Raw genomic sequence first — 15,243 nt, 5'->3', positions numbered from 1 at the left:
TTCTGTGGTTTCCATGTGTCCATTCCAGTCAGCCTTCCTAATGTCCCAATGCAGGTTCAGTAGTGATGTGATGAGGAGGAACTTGGAGACCAGTGTGTATGACAACAGGGTGGTGTTAGCTATGCAGAAAATCACCAAGGACAGTTTCTTCTGCCATTAGGGGCCGTGAGTTCTGGTCACAGGACATGCAGCACAAGTCCAGCAAATAGTCTTCTCCATCTTGTGGAATGGAAAGTTCCTGACTGCTTAGAATCAAACAACAGGTTCTTGTCTGTTCAGAATTTATAAATAAGGAAGGTAAGAAATCATCCTCCTTATTTCATTCAATGCCAGATTGTGGAGCAGGGGGGTTTACTTACTTGAATGATCTGACTGAAATCAGTGGGATTATTCATGGTGTAAGTGCTCACCAACAATATGACTATTTAAAAAAAAATCCAACTATTTTTCTTGACTAAAGTAGGTGGAAGAATACTAAGACCAAAAGGAGTGATCAGTATCACAGTAGATAAACAGATGTGGCTCGGATCATAATTCTCAATCAGTCATGCTCTAGAGTAGAGCCAATAAATCACTGTCGTAACCAACTGGATATCTACATTCAGGTAATAATAATAATACTAACCAGCATTTCCCTGCATGATTATTAGGGAGGCACAGCTGTGTCTTATCTTTGCCTTGTTATTTTTATCCATTGTTTCCATGTAATTGTGCACAAAAATTTAACCCATCTGCTTGTTCTTTCTGTTATCCCTAACCCTATGGGCCCTGTCTGTCTATTTCTGTCCCTTTCCTCACAAGATAAAGATAAATACATCATATAATACTGCACTGCAGCTGTCACTTGACTTTGTAGATTCCTGGACATTTCCTTATGCTACTCAGTCTGTTCTAGTAACATCTAAAAGCTATTCTATAGGGAAAATAACCTTTCCGTGTACGTGACTGTGTATGTCTTATATCACACACTTGGCATTAATGTCTAACAAGAAAAATTCTAATGATTGGTACATCAAACTTCACAATCCAATTTCTCCCCTCGTGTCCAGCTAACTGTTTCCTTCAAGAGCAATCCTCTGGCAAAATTATATCCACTTTATTCAATTCCTTAACTAGTTCTGCTTTAAGGTTGTATACCTTTGATACTCCACTCTCACGTCTCACTCTTCTTCACTTGCTTTTGCAGTTCCAATGTTTCAAGCTTCTACTGCAAGAATTATGTTTCTATCAAATAGTGTTTGACTAGCCAAGATCATTTAAACCAAAATGTTCAAGTGTTCACCTGAGCATAGTCAGATTGTAAAGATTCTATCTTAAAGTTCCAAATTTACTCTGTATAATCTCTCTCAATCTGCATTTAAAGATACTGAACTGTATTGAGTAGAAAAACATGCAAATGTACTTAAATGGATATTTCAAAACAACTCACGAGTCATGTCTTCGTACAGCGGCCAATACGAAGAAACTGGAATGCTGATATGATCTTTCAGCACTATGGCAATACAAATACACTAATATTTATAAATATTTTTAAGAGTATACCCTGTCATCAAACTTTGCATTCTTTTTGCAGAGGAAGATGTAAAATCAAGGACAAATGAAGCGTGTTGGGAATAAGGCTTTAAATTATTGATGTTTACGTGTAGACAGTTGCTTTAAAAGAATGCTCAAATGGTGCTTTGAAATACATTACTTTCTTATATCCAGGTTTGTCTTTAAAGTATTATCATCAATAGGCTTTAAAAAATTGACCTACCTTGAAAATTGTTCAGTTTTTTAGATTTTACCTTAAGGTTTCAAACTGGTCACTGGTAAAGTTCAAAATTAAAATAGATCAACCCCATAAACATTGGCAGAATATACAATTCCTCTTAAACAAAGGTTTTGTGAATTGCCAAACCACCTTTGTAGTGCCCCTATTGAACAAGGAATTTCAGAGTGGATAAAAATTTACTTTAAAACATCAGATTTTTAAAAATTTAAATATCCTTTTTCTTTTTAAAAATAAACCTATTTAAAATTTAATTTGAAATTATAACAATCTGTGTTAAGGCCTAAACTTACTATAACCTATTGAAATCATTTAATTTAAATTTAAAAATTAATATTCAGCAGTACATGGTTGCTGCTGAACTTTAATTAAAAGTCAAAGCACTGAACTGGTAGAAGTCATGGCTAAGCACCTGGAACCAGAGTTTGTTGAAGTGCATGTTAAATCAACTTTTGACAGCAGTAAACTCTTCTTCAGGTGCAGAGAGTATATTTTCTTCTTTTCACTTTATTCAGCTACCTCAGTTCAATGCCTCGCTCATTCAGTTAAGAAACTGATTGGGAGCTGACACAGCAGAAAAACTTGTTTTCCTCTCACAGTCTGTGAATAAAAACTAGATGTGAGAGGATGACATCTATTAGTTCTAAAATCTTGAAGGACATGGTGACCAGAAACACTCCATTCAATTAGTAACTAAAGATAATACTTCCATTGTTTAACAGATCAGTTAGTTTAAAATGCAAAACATGTTTTGAAAAACTTTTTCGTATGTATCCAGCATACTTAAGATCGTTTTTATTTAACTATTTTTTGCATGCTGTCTGCACATTTTTAATTGCATTCCAATTTTCATCCAAATAGATCTTTTACAAATCACAAACAAAAAAATTAATTCAGTAAATAAAGGCACCTGCCATTTTCTAACTTAACAGAGAAATGTAAAAATTATGAATCTGAATAAATTTACTTATACAATTATACAGCATAACATACACGTGGATAAATATAGGACTGGTTCACACATACAATTTAGGTCAACATAGCTGCAACACTCAGGAGTGTGAGAAGTCCACATCCCTGTGTGCCATAGCTATGCCGACCTAGCCCCCAGAGTAGATGCAGCTAAGTTAACGGAAGAATGTTTCTGTCAACCCAGCTACCATCACTTGGAGAGGTGGAGTTCCTACAGTGATGGAAAAACCCTTTCTGTCGCCCTAGTCTGCATCTACACTACGGGGTTATGGTGGCTACGGTACATAGCTTTGCTGCTATAGAACCTGTAGTGTAGACATGGCCATGTCTACATCACCCTGGTTAGCAAAAAGAAGTACCAAATTTAGTGTAAAGGCTATGTTTAGTTGCAAATCAAGCTGAGGACTGACTGGCTAAGCAGCAGTTCTGCAGAAAAGGACCTGGGGATTACAGAGGACAAGAAGCTGGATATGAGTCAGCAGTTGCCAAGAAGACCAACAGCATATTGGGCTGTATTAGTAGGAGCATTGCCAGCAGATCGAGGGAAGTGATTATTCCCCTCTATTCGGCACTGGTGAGGCCACACCTGGAGTATTGCATCCAGTTTTGGTCCCCCCCACTACAGAAGGGATGTGGACAAATTGGAGAGAGTCCAGCGGAGGGTAATGAAAATGATTATGGAGTTGGGGCACATGACTTATGAGGAGAGGCTGAGGGAACTGGGCTTGTTTCGTCTGCAGAAGAGTGGGGGGTGCGGATTTGATAGCAGCCTTCAACTACCTGAAGGAGAGTTCCAAAGGGGATGGAGCTCGGCATTCCCAGTGGTGGCAGATGACAGAACAAGGAGCAATGGTCTCAAGTTGTAGTGGGGGAGGTCTAGGTTGAATATTAGGAAACATTGTTTCATTAGGAAGGTGGTGAAGCACTGGAATGAGTTACCTAGGGAGGTGGTAGAATGTCCACTCTCAGAGGTTTTTAAGGCCTGGCTTGACAAAGCCTTGGCTGGGATGATTTAGTTGGTGTTGGTCCTGCTTTGAGCAGGGGATTGGACTAGATGACCTCCTGAGGTCTCTTCCAGCCCTAATATTCTATTATTCTATTCTATGATTCTATGTTTTAATGGTTACCAACCAATGAGAATCAACTCTTCCTTAGGAAAATAATGAAAAAGTACAAATGCCAAATGAGATTGAAATCAGTTATTTAAATCAAGGTTTCCTGCTTGCTGATTAAAATTGCTTTGATTTAAATCAGTCCACCTTGAGGAATTTTAAGGCAAAAATCACAATAAAGCTAAAATGAAAGTACTCTTTTTAGTATAGACAGAGCAAAGTATAGAAAAGTGATCTCGAACAGAGGTGAATAACTCATTTTGTCTAAACTAATTATCTTTCTAGACATTTCTAATGTATCTAACACCTTGGTATCTGAGCAAGGTTTGAGATATATTCCCCATACCCTCAACGCTTAGCCACAAATTTATCCAAAACAAACCAACAAAAACCCACACTTTTTGGAGATTTTTTTTTTGTGTCTGACCAAAATTTGCTCTTTAACCTATGCTTTTCTAAGAGCAACCTTGACACTGACTCTTACCTTGAAATGGAGAAATAACACAGATTGTAAGTACTGTTGGAGGCTGTTCAATCCTGGCTACTGCTCATTTCTCTTGTACCATACATGCGCTGTTTTAAAGATAATTTTTCTCTTAAGTTCAGAGGTATTTTGAAACAAGGAAGACAAGTTTTAAACATCAAAGGACAGTTGTCTGGCCCTTACTCTGTTGCTGCTTTTCTGGTTCCATGCCACAAAGGGGCCACAGGGCTGTTTTAAGGCAGCTGGGCATTCCCCTTGTGTAGGGGACTGCATGGGAGATGTTGCCCTCTCTGGTGGGGGATGTGTATAGACCCTTCCACCATTGGAGGGTGTGGGTAGGTGTCTGCCTGTCTCTCAGGGGCAGGAGTGGGGGAATGACCAGAGTGCACTGTGCTCCAGCAATTTGTACTGGGGTAACAGTATCTAGGGCGCTGTTACACACCAGCATGTGTTAGATGAGCAATCTCAGGGCTACAGCTTTTGCTGGGGGCAGAAGTGGCTTCAGCTTATCCAGGGCTGAGGAAGCACAAAAACCACCTTTGCCATCCTTCCCACCCCTATCAGGAGTGCAAGAGAGATGATAGAAAGACAGGTGTTTATTTAAATCTTACCACTTCATTATGAAGATTGAGACAGGGTTTACATAGGAAATGATTTCATAGTTCATATGCTTTTAAAAGCATAAACATACACAAGTCCACAGTCAGAGTGTTTTGCCTGTTTTATTTACGAGTGAAAAGATGGGGGGTGGATGGCGTGCGTATGCCATGCTTCCACAAATTAGATTTAACAGTCTGGACAATGGGGTGTGTTCATTCCTTATTGACAGAGCTGGAATTCTCCACAAACCCTGATTTATGGTGGTAACAAAATAAAAACTTCGTCCCTTTGTGTTCCCAAAATAACTGGAAAGCATGAAAGGAGGGAGAAATTGGAGGAAGAATCAGCATCTCACTGCAGCCTGGTTGCTTTTGTGCCACTGAACAGTGACATCATTTCTGCTCTCAAGTCATGGATACTGGAAAAGAAGGGAAGGAAGATACAAGGATACAACAAAATATGATTTTCCCCCCATGCACATATGCTTTTATGACTGTGCTATCAAAGCAGTTTGAATGTAAGGCCAGAGCCTCAGCTGATGTAAATAGCTCTAGTGAACTCAGCAGAGCTGCACTGAATTATTCTAGCTGAGGCTTTCCCCACCATTTTCACATTCAGAGCTCTATGGCCAACATTCTACAAAGCAGCAGCTTGCTATGAGCATTAAATACATTGCAAAAACAAGCGTTTCTAACATTTCATTTCATATATTTAATTTGATCCAGATTTGGGTTTAGACCAATTCAGTCAACAGATATTGACAGAAACAAGCCTTGAATATATTACTGCTTTGTTAATTTATTTAGCACCTCAGGGTATATCTACACTGCACACTAAGCCCAGGGCTGTGTGACCCTTTCCTACAGACTTGATGTTTCCAAGCCTGTGCTTGAGCGACCACACTGCACTGGACATGCAGGCCTCACAACCATGCTGGGGCATCCATACTGCACTATGCAAACCCAGGTCAGAACTTCAGCTTCTGTGGGAGTATTCTATCGTATCCCAGGGTTTCTAGCACCTGTGCCAGCTGAAGCCACTCTAGGGCTTGTTTCATAGTGTGTTGTGGGAGAACTTATCTGTCCCTCCTGTGGGAGGTGACCAGAAGTGCTTTGGGTGGTTTTAGCCGGGAACACATCCAGCCGAGTTATGTGACCCCACATGCTCCCAGCAGCTGGAGCCATCAACACAGCTTCTGCCCCGTGGAAGAACTTCTTCACCTCATGCTCTCAGTCCTATTTTGGGAAACAAAGAGAGATGCTCCTGGACATTTTGGCAGCTGTTTGTGAACTGTCGAAGGCATCTCTGGAAAGAGCATACTCTGACACAGCTGATGCTGCTCATGCCTGTTGTCTTAGCTGCAGATTCCTCCCAGGTAGACTGGTGCTTCTGGAGCAAGGCCATAAGCACAGACTGGGAGGATCCATTGTCATGCAGACCTGGGATGACTAACAGTGGATCCAGAACTTTCACAGGAAGAAGCAGATGTTCCTGGAGGTTTGTGACTAACCTGTCTCCACCCTCCAGCACAAGGACACCCACATGAGGGAGACCATGCTGGTCCAGAAGCAGATTGCTATAGTTATCTGGAAGCTGACTACCCTAGACAGTTACAGGTCCGTGGCTAACCAGTTTGTAGTTCCAAATCAAATGTGGGAGGTGCTGGGGCAGAGATTTGCAAGCAATCAGGACTGTGATGTACCCAAAGTGTTAAAAATGTTCCTGAAATTACTGTTGGCTTTGAGATAATAGCCTTTCTAAACTGCATCAGGAAATCACATGGAAATCACATGCTATAGTTTGCCCTCTGCAAGGAGCACATAAACTGCAAAGAGTACTGCTCCATTGGTGTGCAGGCCCTGCTCAACCACAGGGACAGATTCATGGTCACTAACCTGGGATGCACTGGCAGGGTGCATAATGCCAGGGTGTTCTCGAGATCGGGACTTTGCCTTCATGGACAAGCTGGGAGATTATTCCCATTGAATGACATTGTTATAAAAGGAGTCATTGTCCCCACTGTTATTCTAGGTAACCCTGATTACCCCCTGCTGCCACTTCTTATGAAAACATACTCTGAGGATGGGGTGGATGTGCATATGGCAGACTGAAATCCCATTGACTCTGCCTTCAGAACCATTTGGATGCCAGTGTTAATGTAGTCCACATTATTGGGCCTGCTGTCTCCACCGACCATGCGCAGAACACCAGGGGAACTGACTGGTGCTGTAACCATGTGCACAATGGAAATCGGGGAATGAAACAATATTTGAGATTGTGCTGGGTATGGGTATGGGGCAGCTGCGGAAAGAATTTTGTAAATGTGTTGGTATCATGAATTCCATAAACACGTGGATAACATCTTCATAAATCTGATCACTACTGGCCATAAACTCAGTTTATGGATTATGATGATGACAGTGTATACATTTTTATTACGAAAAATATTGAGAAGGGCATGTGATGACATTCTTTACAGTTGGTGCCACTTTTAACATTACAAATAATAAAACTTGTTGTTATAGCCTTGTGTAAAATCAACCGTGTATTTTATATAGGTATTTACTTACCAGCCTAAGAACTCAAAGCACAGACCAGTTTCCATCAAAACAGAGCTTAATAAACAAACTCAGTACCAAAATAATGAAAGGTTCAGGTTCTCAAATAACATGTCCAGCTATTCCTGGGAGTCCCCTCTGTTCCCCTTGGCCTTCCTTGTGTGTTTTGTATGTGCAGGTATGATAAGGAGTGTTCCCCATACTCTCCCTGAAGGGGTTAATGTAGGCCAGAGGGGCCACTTAACCTATAAGGTTGCAAGAAAGCAGGGGGATAGGTAGGCTGACAGGAAAGCCTTAATGATGGAGCCCAGCTGGAGAAAACAGGCAAGACTTCTATAAAGCCAGGGAGCTGTTGGCAGAAAGAGAATGCGGGGAAGTGGTCTGTAGTCAGTGCCTGGGGGAAGGGAGGTGTGTTTGGGGATATGGAATTTAGTCTGCAGTTTGGGCTGGCAAACCCAGAGAGTGGGGGAGCCAGAAGGTGTAGGAAAGATTCAGGGAAAAGGCAGCAAGGCTGAGGATGGTGCAGACCATGGTTGCTGATTAGAGGGACCCTGAGCTGGAAACTGGAACGGAGACAGGGCCTAGATTCCCCTAACAGCCACTGGGGAAGTGGCACTGTCAGGGCAGTGAATGAGAAGGCTCCCTGAGACCATTTGTAAGGAAAGACTTTGATACCCCTGTAGGGCAGGACCATAGTGACCTGGCCAGAGGGCCAAGCCACAAAGACAGAGCACCCTGAGTCACAGAGAGTGGGAGAGAGACGGTAGGTCGTGCAGCAAGCAGCGAAAGGGGGCACTGGACCCAGAAAGGACTGATCCCCTGTGTGGCAAGGAGGAGGCTCCCCTAGCAGTGAGTGGACCCAGTGAACAGGCCACAGCTGGACTGGGTCAATGAGTGCAGAGGGTACCTTTTTTTTAATTCCACGTGCTAGTAATCTTTGCCTGTGACATAGTCCAGCCATCCTCTGAATTGACAAAAGGCTGCATAGTCTGCAGCACATGATAGCATGGAAGGTACTCAGGGCATTGGGCGGGAGCAGGAGCTGAAGGTTGCCCTAGAGCCCACAGTCCGGTAACCCTGAGCACAGGTAATAGCTCAAACAGCTTTCTACTGCACTCTGTTTCCTCCCCCACGTGGCAGTCATGCTCCATGAATCCATCTACCAATATCTCCTCACACTGTGCAGCCTCTCTCGCCGCCCTTCTTGCATCATTGTCCTTTCGTCCATTTGGCCCTTCTGGAACTCTTATTTGCCAATTCATTTTATCTCGCAACTCTCCCATCAGCTCACCTTGGACTCTTTCTCTTTGCTTGCAGTAGGTGGGTCTACTCCCCCAGGCTGTCTGTTTGCCCTATGGAGGTGGAAGGGCATTGAAATGAGAGACAGAGCACATTATTGTCAGACCTTGGATTAAAAAAACAAGTTACATGTCCCACTTTCTAAAAGGGGTTGCTTTAATTCAAGGTAAAAAAACAAAGAAACTTTTTAATCCATTGGCTGTATTTTAGCCACATAAGACACTGGCCACTTCAGCCATCTTATGGAGTAGCACTGAAAACCATCACCCATCATGGTAAGGCATGCCTTAAAACTCAGCTGAAATTATTTTTATATCCTCTTCATTTTTTTCCTGAAGGAGGTAGGTGGAACTTGAGGTAACCAGGATCTGAATGAATTCTTCCCTGACAGCTAGCTGGGAGGGGGGAGAGACTTTAGGTGTGTTCATGCAAATACAGTTTGCTCCTGCTCTGCTTAGATATCCAGCAGATAGAGCTGTGTTTTGCTTAAAGTGATCAACTCTGGCTAGTGTTGGGTTACAAATCACTTTAGTACTGAGTGCAGGGGTAGTGAAATGCTGTTATCAATGTGTTGTCATTATGGTGTGAATGAAGAGGAGCAGAACTGTGCTTAACCTCTCCCAAATGAGGGGGTCACCCTCAGCTGAAAGTACCTCATTAAGCCAGGGGCTCAAATGCAACAGCCCTGGAAAAGCAAGAGGGGGTAGGGATATATGTCCTAGCTAGGCGGTATACTCTCCCTCAAGGGTCCTCCCTGGACTCCTTTAACCTGTTCTTTCATCCCCCTTCCTCCCTCAAAGAAAAAGCTAAATAGGCTTCATTAGAGGCCTCTTTGTTATGTTAAATGCACAATCAGAGCTAAAATCAGTTGTGGTAGGACTGGGTTTCTGCCCTGCCTGCAAAGAGCTGAAAATTACAAAGAGACTGATGTGAAGAGATCACAACAGAGAAGCAGGTGGCATCAGAAGGTGACTGACAGCAAACTGGAGAGGTGCAGCTGGAGAGGCATGGTGAGAAAAGTGAGAGGTGGCCACCAAGAGCAGCTGGCAGAGAGGGGCAGTGCAGGCAAGCAGCCACCAGGGCAGCTGGCAGAGAGGGGGTGGCAAGCAAGTGCCAGAGAAGCAGAGCAAGTAAGGTGCCTCTTTACCTCCCCCCGCCCAGGGGTGCTGGGAAGGTGAACTCTGCAGATGCACTCACCAAGGACAGCAACTGTGAGTGGGGTGCAGAGAAGGGTTGGGGATATAAAAGGGACTTTTGGATTGCTGGATTTAAGAACCTGAGGGGAAAAGGACACTCCCCAACTTACTTGGGGGTAGGTCTTTCGTTTATGAACCCTGTTCGCAGTGTTTTCCCAAATTAACACAAAGTTACTTCCCTCCTTTTATTAAAGTTTCTTTTCTACACGCAGACTCTGTGCTTGCGAGTGGGGAAGTACTGCCTCTCAGAGGCACCTGCGGTGGTGTAATTTTTCCAGGTTACTGGATGGGAGCTCAAGCCAGTTCTGTGTTGTATCAATGGAAAGGAACCCCTAGCTATTGAACCTGGCCCTGGTTGCTGCTGGCTCCAGCTGGCAGAAAGGTTACATTATGAGTAAGGCTAAGATTTTGTCATGGTTATTTTTAGTAAAAGTCACAGACCGGTCACGGGCAATAAATAAAAATTCACAGAAGCAGTGACCTGTCTGTGACTTTTGCTGCTGTGGTTCCATGGTTTCCCCGACCAGCACAGTGGCTGGGAGCTGTGGGGTTCCCTCTCCGCCCACAGCAGCTGAGAGCTGCAGGGTGACCATATTTCCCAAAGAGAAAACGGGACACCACCAGCCACTCACCTGAGGCATCCCCCTGCCTCTTCCCCCACACCAGGCTGTTGCTCGTCGCTGGAATCCTGAGGGCCGTCCTTAGGATTTATGGGGCCCTACACAGTATTATTAAACTGGTGCCCCTATGCCTGACAGCAGCCTGAGCTCGCAGCCCAGTGATGGGGGGAGGGAAGAGGCAGTAAAGGATAACAAGACCCCTGGCCCGCATCATGCTGGTGGAGAGTCAGAGTTCCCCACAGAGACCCCCGTACCCTCTCCCTCACGCAGAATGGACATGCAGAAGGTACCTAATTAAACTTGGGAATAAAAAAATGTCAGTCACAGGTTTTTTAATATGCCCTGAAGTTTGCCAGACATTTATTTGCAAAAACTTTGTAGTAAGGGTGAGTCAGCTGTCTTGCTAAACGCAACATTAAATATTATGGAATACATGATGCAGCTTTTCTCTGTTTTACATTTTCTTAATCAGTATTTCTAAGCTGATTTTTATATTTTAAATGTACTCTTAAACCTTCATAAAGTAATCATTCCAGATTACTACATATTTAACTCACTGAAACAAAGACATTATTTTAAATTAGTCACAGAGGTTTAGTGTGTTTATAACAATGTTCATTGCTTTAACACGGCTGCTACTCTGAAACCTAATTGACTTTGTGTGATCTCCATAACAATAGACATGTTTATGAAATTTCACCAACTTTAAAAAATGTTTCTAAAGATTTTAGGCATAACAAAGGATTTTATATCTTACTAAGGTACTGATTTTGCTGGAGGGTTCTCTTAAAACTAGTTCATCAGATAGTCAGAACTAAAGAAAGGGAAACTCTTTGTCCAGCTATCTGGAAGGAAAGGGGTGTTGTCCCTTTAAAGGCTCTGTTCAATGGGGGAGGGAGACAGGGATGGACAGAAAGGACAGGAAGACTTTGGAAGTAAATGTGTTTGTTTTTGTTTTTTTACTATAGTAATTAAAATGTGTATTTTAGATAAGGGTGGTCTTTTGAAAGATTTTATTTAAAAAACTATGTCTGAAAATCCAAGCACTTAAGGCTAAAGATGATTGTGCATCTAAAAATCTATGCAAGGATTTTTTAGAGATGTGATTTTATAATCTTCAACACACTAATTAAATATTTTTAAAGCAAATTGTAAACTAAGGTCCTGTAGACTGCCATGTTCTGAGCAAATATTACAGTAATGCACAACTGTTTTTTTGTCAGTAAATTCAGAAACTGACAGTATATACCTGGGGGTTGGCAAATGCCTGTTAAATGGCTTCATTACCCCTTGAATGGCTCTTTAACAGTTTCGATGTTGTGCTAATAGGTCTGGCAGGCTGGAGGCTTTTTCACTTTTAACTATTAGATCCCCTCCTGAGGAAGACTCGCCAGGCTGCAGCAGCCAGCTGTGGGAGCCTGCAGGAAGGGTCAGAACAGGGATAGGAAAGCCAGAAGGGTGGACATTAAGACCCAGCAGTGCCCCAAATTTTCAGGGGCCCTACGCAGCTGCATATGCGTAAGGATGGCCCTGCCTTCAGGAGTCTGTCACCTGTCCCTGGAACATTGCAGGGGGTTGCCTGTTGCTAGAACCCTGCCAGGGCCCCGCGGCTGCCAGCTCCAGAATCCTGCAGTCCCTGGGGCTGAAGCAGAGAATGTACCAGAGGTCTCTGGAAGTCTTGGATTCTGTGATATAAACGTAACCTTACTTATGAGTGGTCTAGTTACTAGCTATGGTTCTTCCATCTTGTCAGGCAGGGCAAGCTTTGGAGAACATTGATATTCTGGAGGTTCCTGAGTGGAAGCATAAACTTCTGTTCCAGGCCAGCAAAGGACAGACATCTGTGTATGGTAAGAAGATGTTTAGCTGTCTAGTGACAGCATATCTCAGAATGGAGGGGGCTCATAAGTTAGAGGCAGCCCTAATAAATATGCCCTGCCTCAGAACGTAACCAACCATCTGGAGTTCCTGCTCCAGGAGATGTTCACTTTCATCACCAGCCTTCAATGGATGAAAAATTCATTGTAAAAGCAACAAAATGCTGATTAGCACAGATATGCAATACAGCCTCCTTCCAAGCACCTGCGTCCATGCACAAATTCAACTTATTGCTAGCCCTGGGGTATTTTAACACAGACTGCCACCCTCCAATGTAATTGGGACTCTTTAAAGCCAGTGATGGACCAAACACACACACTCTGGTCTTATTTGGACTCATATCAGCCAGATTTTATTGGGACTCAGTTTACAGGTGGTCCAGGACAGTGCAGGCGAGGCAGATTTACAAGGTGTGCTGTATTAGACGGGAGGGGTCTGTACGGCTAATTGTGACACCACAACCCAAACTCATATCCGTGAGTAACTTATAAAAATGTAATAACTGCGTGTTTAACTTTCTTCTTCATTCCCCGGTGTCCATTTTGAATCTCATGTGGTGCAGGTGGGGGCACTAGGGAAATGGCATAGGTTCTGCCATGGACAGAGGCGCATCAAAAACCCTGCTCGTATTAATAACTTTATAGGCCCATCTGCCAGAAATCCCCCCCAACCATATATTAATAATAACAAACATGGTGGCAGAAACTCACTAGGCACCTGTGCTTGCTCTGATGCTGGTTCTGCAGCAGGCTGCTCCCCAAGGCCATTCCCAAACAGCTCCTTTGATTACAAACCTAAAATGTGCTATAGCTGCTCCAGCAGCATAGCCTGTTTGGGTACTGGCCTCAGCACCAGGGTCACTTCTTGGCCTTCACCTGGTGGCTCGCTCTCCTTGGGTGGTGCCTGTAACCGGGGGTGGGAGTTATAAGGTTACTATCCCCGTGCAGTAGATTATCTGGGATCAGTGCTTGCTACCATTCTCAATACCCAGTCGAATTCCTTGTAAAAGAGGTAGGAAGACTGGGAGTTCCCAGAGGTGCCGCTAGCATCCTAAAACTTAGTACTTGATTTGCAGCAGCTTGTTTCACTCTCTGCATTTTTCTGCTGTCTGGTCGATCCCCAGCACTGCCAACCACTCAGATATAGTTATGTAAAGATGATGATGATTTCTTGTGCTATTGCTGAAGTCGAACATCTTGCTCACCTCACACCAGAAGTTAACCAGAATCCGGCAGTGTTCCTCTGGCCAGCTAGCACTTGATGCAGAACTTCTTAGAGCTAGCTAGGCTAAGGCAAATGAGGGTTGACTGTGTTCCCAGTTGACCATGCCACATGGAAATGAAGGTTTGAATGCTGAGCAGCTGCATTTAAACCAGGAGGTTGTTTTTACTTTCCAGGAAATGAGTGGGAAGTTTTGGGATTGAAAGACTGGGACGCACGGTCCCAGGAGATTGTAACGTAGTGTTAATGGACTCAAGATCTGAGTCTGGCGACCTGACTTGAGTCCACATGGCAAAATGCCTGAGCTTTGTCACACATGACAGTGGGACTCTGGTTCTGACCCACCTCCCTTGCAGTTGACTTGAGTCAGAGGGGTTTCTGGCAGAGTCTGACTGATTTCTGTGTGGGCTTAAACCGGAGTCAGAGTCCAAGTTTAGTGTGCTGTGTAGAGAGACAAACCCTTACCTGCTAGTAAGAAGAAAAGGAACCTGTAACAGAGTACACTAACTGAAGTGCAACCTCTTTATGGTTGGGTCTGGGGATCAGCTATCATCTGGTCTAGAGCCCTCTTCTGTCACTTGCTCATCCTGTGGCCCCTTCTCACTCTCCAGGACTCAAGGTGCTCTCTCTTCATGACTCAGCCTTCCAACCAGGTTACTATACAGTCTGTTCCCTGCAACCCCTCCCTTCCAGGGTATCAAAGCCCAGCTAGGTAAACTGTCCATATGCCATCTCAGGCAGTCCTCCATACCAATTCTAAGTCCGTGCTACTTTCCCAGTGGCTGGTAGGGGAGCCTGGGGCTACCTGCTACTCAAGGTTCTAGCCCATAAACCCTATAATCAGCAGCCAAGGTCTCCACAGTCTCCACTCTCGCTGCTCTTTTCCTGGGCTTCTTCCCACTCTATCTTCCACAGGCTTTCTTCCCCACAGTATCTCTGGGTAAAACCTTCCTGCAGGGCTAGGATCTCAGGGCTTTTACCCTCTGGATTTCCTCCTACCCACCTTTCTGTGCATGGAGATTGACTGCAGACACTCTCTCTCTCTCTACAGTCCCCTTCTGCTACAAACTTCTTGGCTTTGTACTTGCTCAGCCTGCTCAGACCCAGCTGGACTTCATCATCAATAAGCCTTTTTCAATCCCTGGCTCTCCCCAATGTCCAGCCTGTATGGTTAATAGGTTCCTTCTGAGCCAGCTTGGCCCCCTTCAGGGCTGGGTGTGGGTGAACATCCCATCACAGAATCTGATACTGAAAATTCTTACTGACAGGCTTATGCTAGTGACCCCAATGAGTAAGGACTACTAATAGCGATGGAGGTTTGCAGGCTTGAACCCAGAAGAGAAAAGAAATGACAATATCTCATGACAGGTACTTGTAAGTCAATTTATTAACATTTCCACTATTGTCCTCAGCTATGTTGTCAACACTGCCTCAAAAGTTAGCTGACTAGAGTTGACTAAAAATTTCAACTTTTTAATTTTAAAAATAAAACATTACTAATGAGTCCCTAAAGTTCAGACAGATTTACTGTT

General features: G+C 43.7%; 1 long non-coding RNA gene across 1 annotated transcript; it reads right to left on the bottom strand.

Annotated features, from left to right (window-relative positions):
* Positions 1-7,293: 7,293 nt before the first annotated feature.
* On the bottom strand, positions 7,294-14,750 carry LOC122464481. Its single transcript, XR_006288558.1, has 3 exons — positions 14,715-14,750; positions 13,201-13,393; positions 7,294-8,849 (listed from the first exon to the last, which is right to left on the bottom strand). It is a non-coding gene; the product is annotated as an uncharacterized LOC122464481 (long non-coding RNA).
* Positions 14,751-15,243: the final 493 nt, after the last annotated feature.

The sequence above is a fragment of the Chelonia mydas genome, chromosome 2 (assembly GCF_015237465.2).
Source record: "Chelonia mydas isolate rCheMyd1 chromosome 2, rCheMyd1.pri.v2, whole genome shotgun sequence".
Lineage (NCBI taxonomy): Eukaryota > Metazoa > Chordata > Testudines > Cheloniidae > Chelonia > Chelonia mydas.
This window is presented reverse-complemented; position numbering and strand designations above follow the sequence as displayed.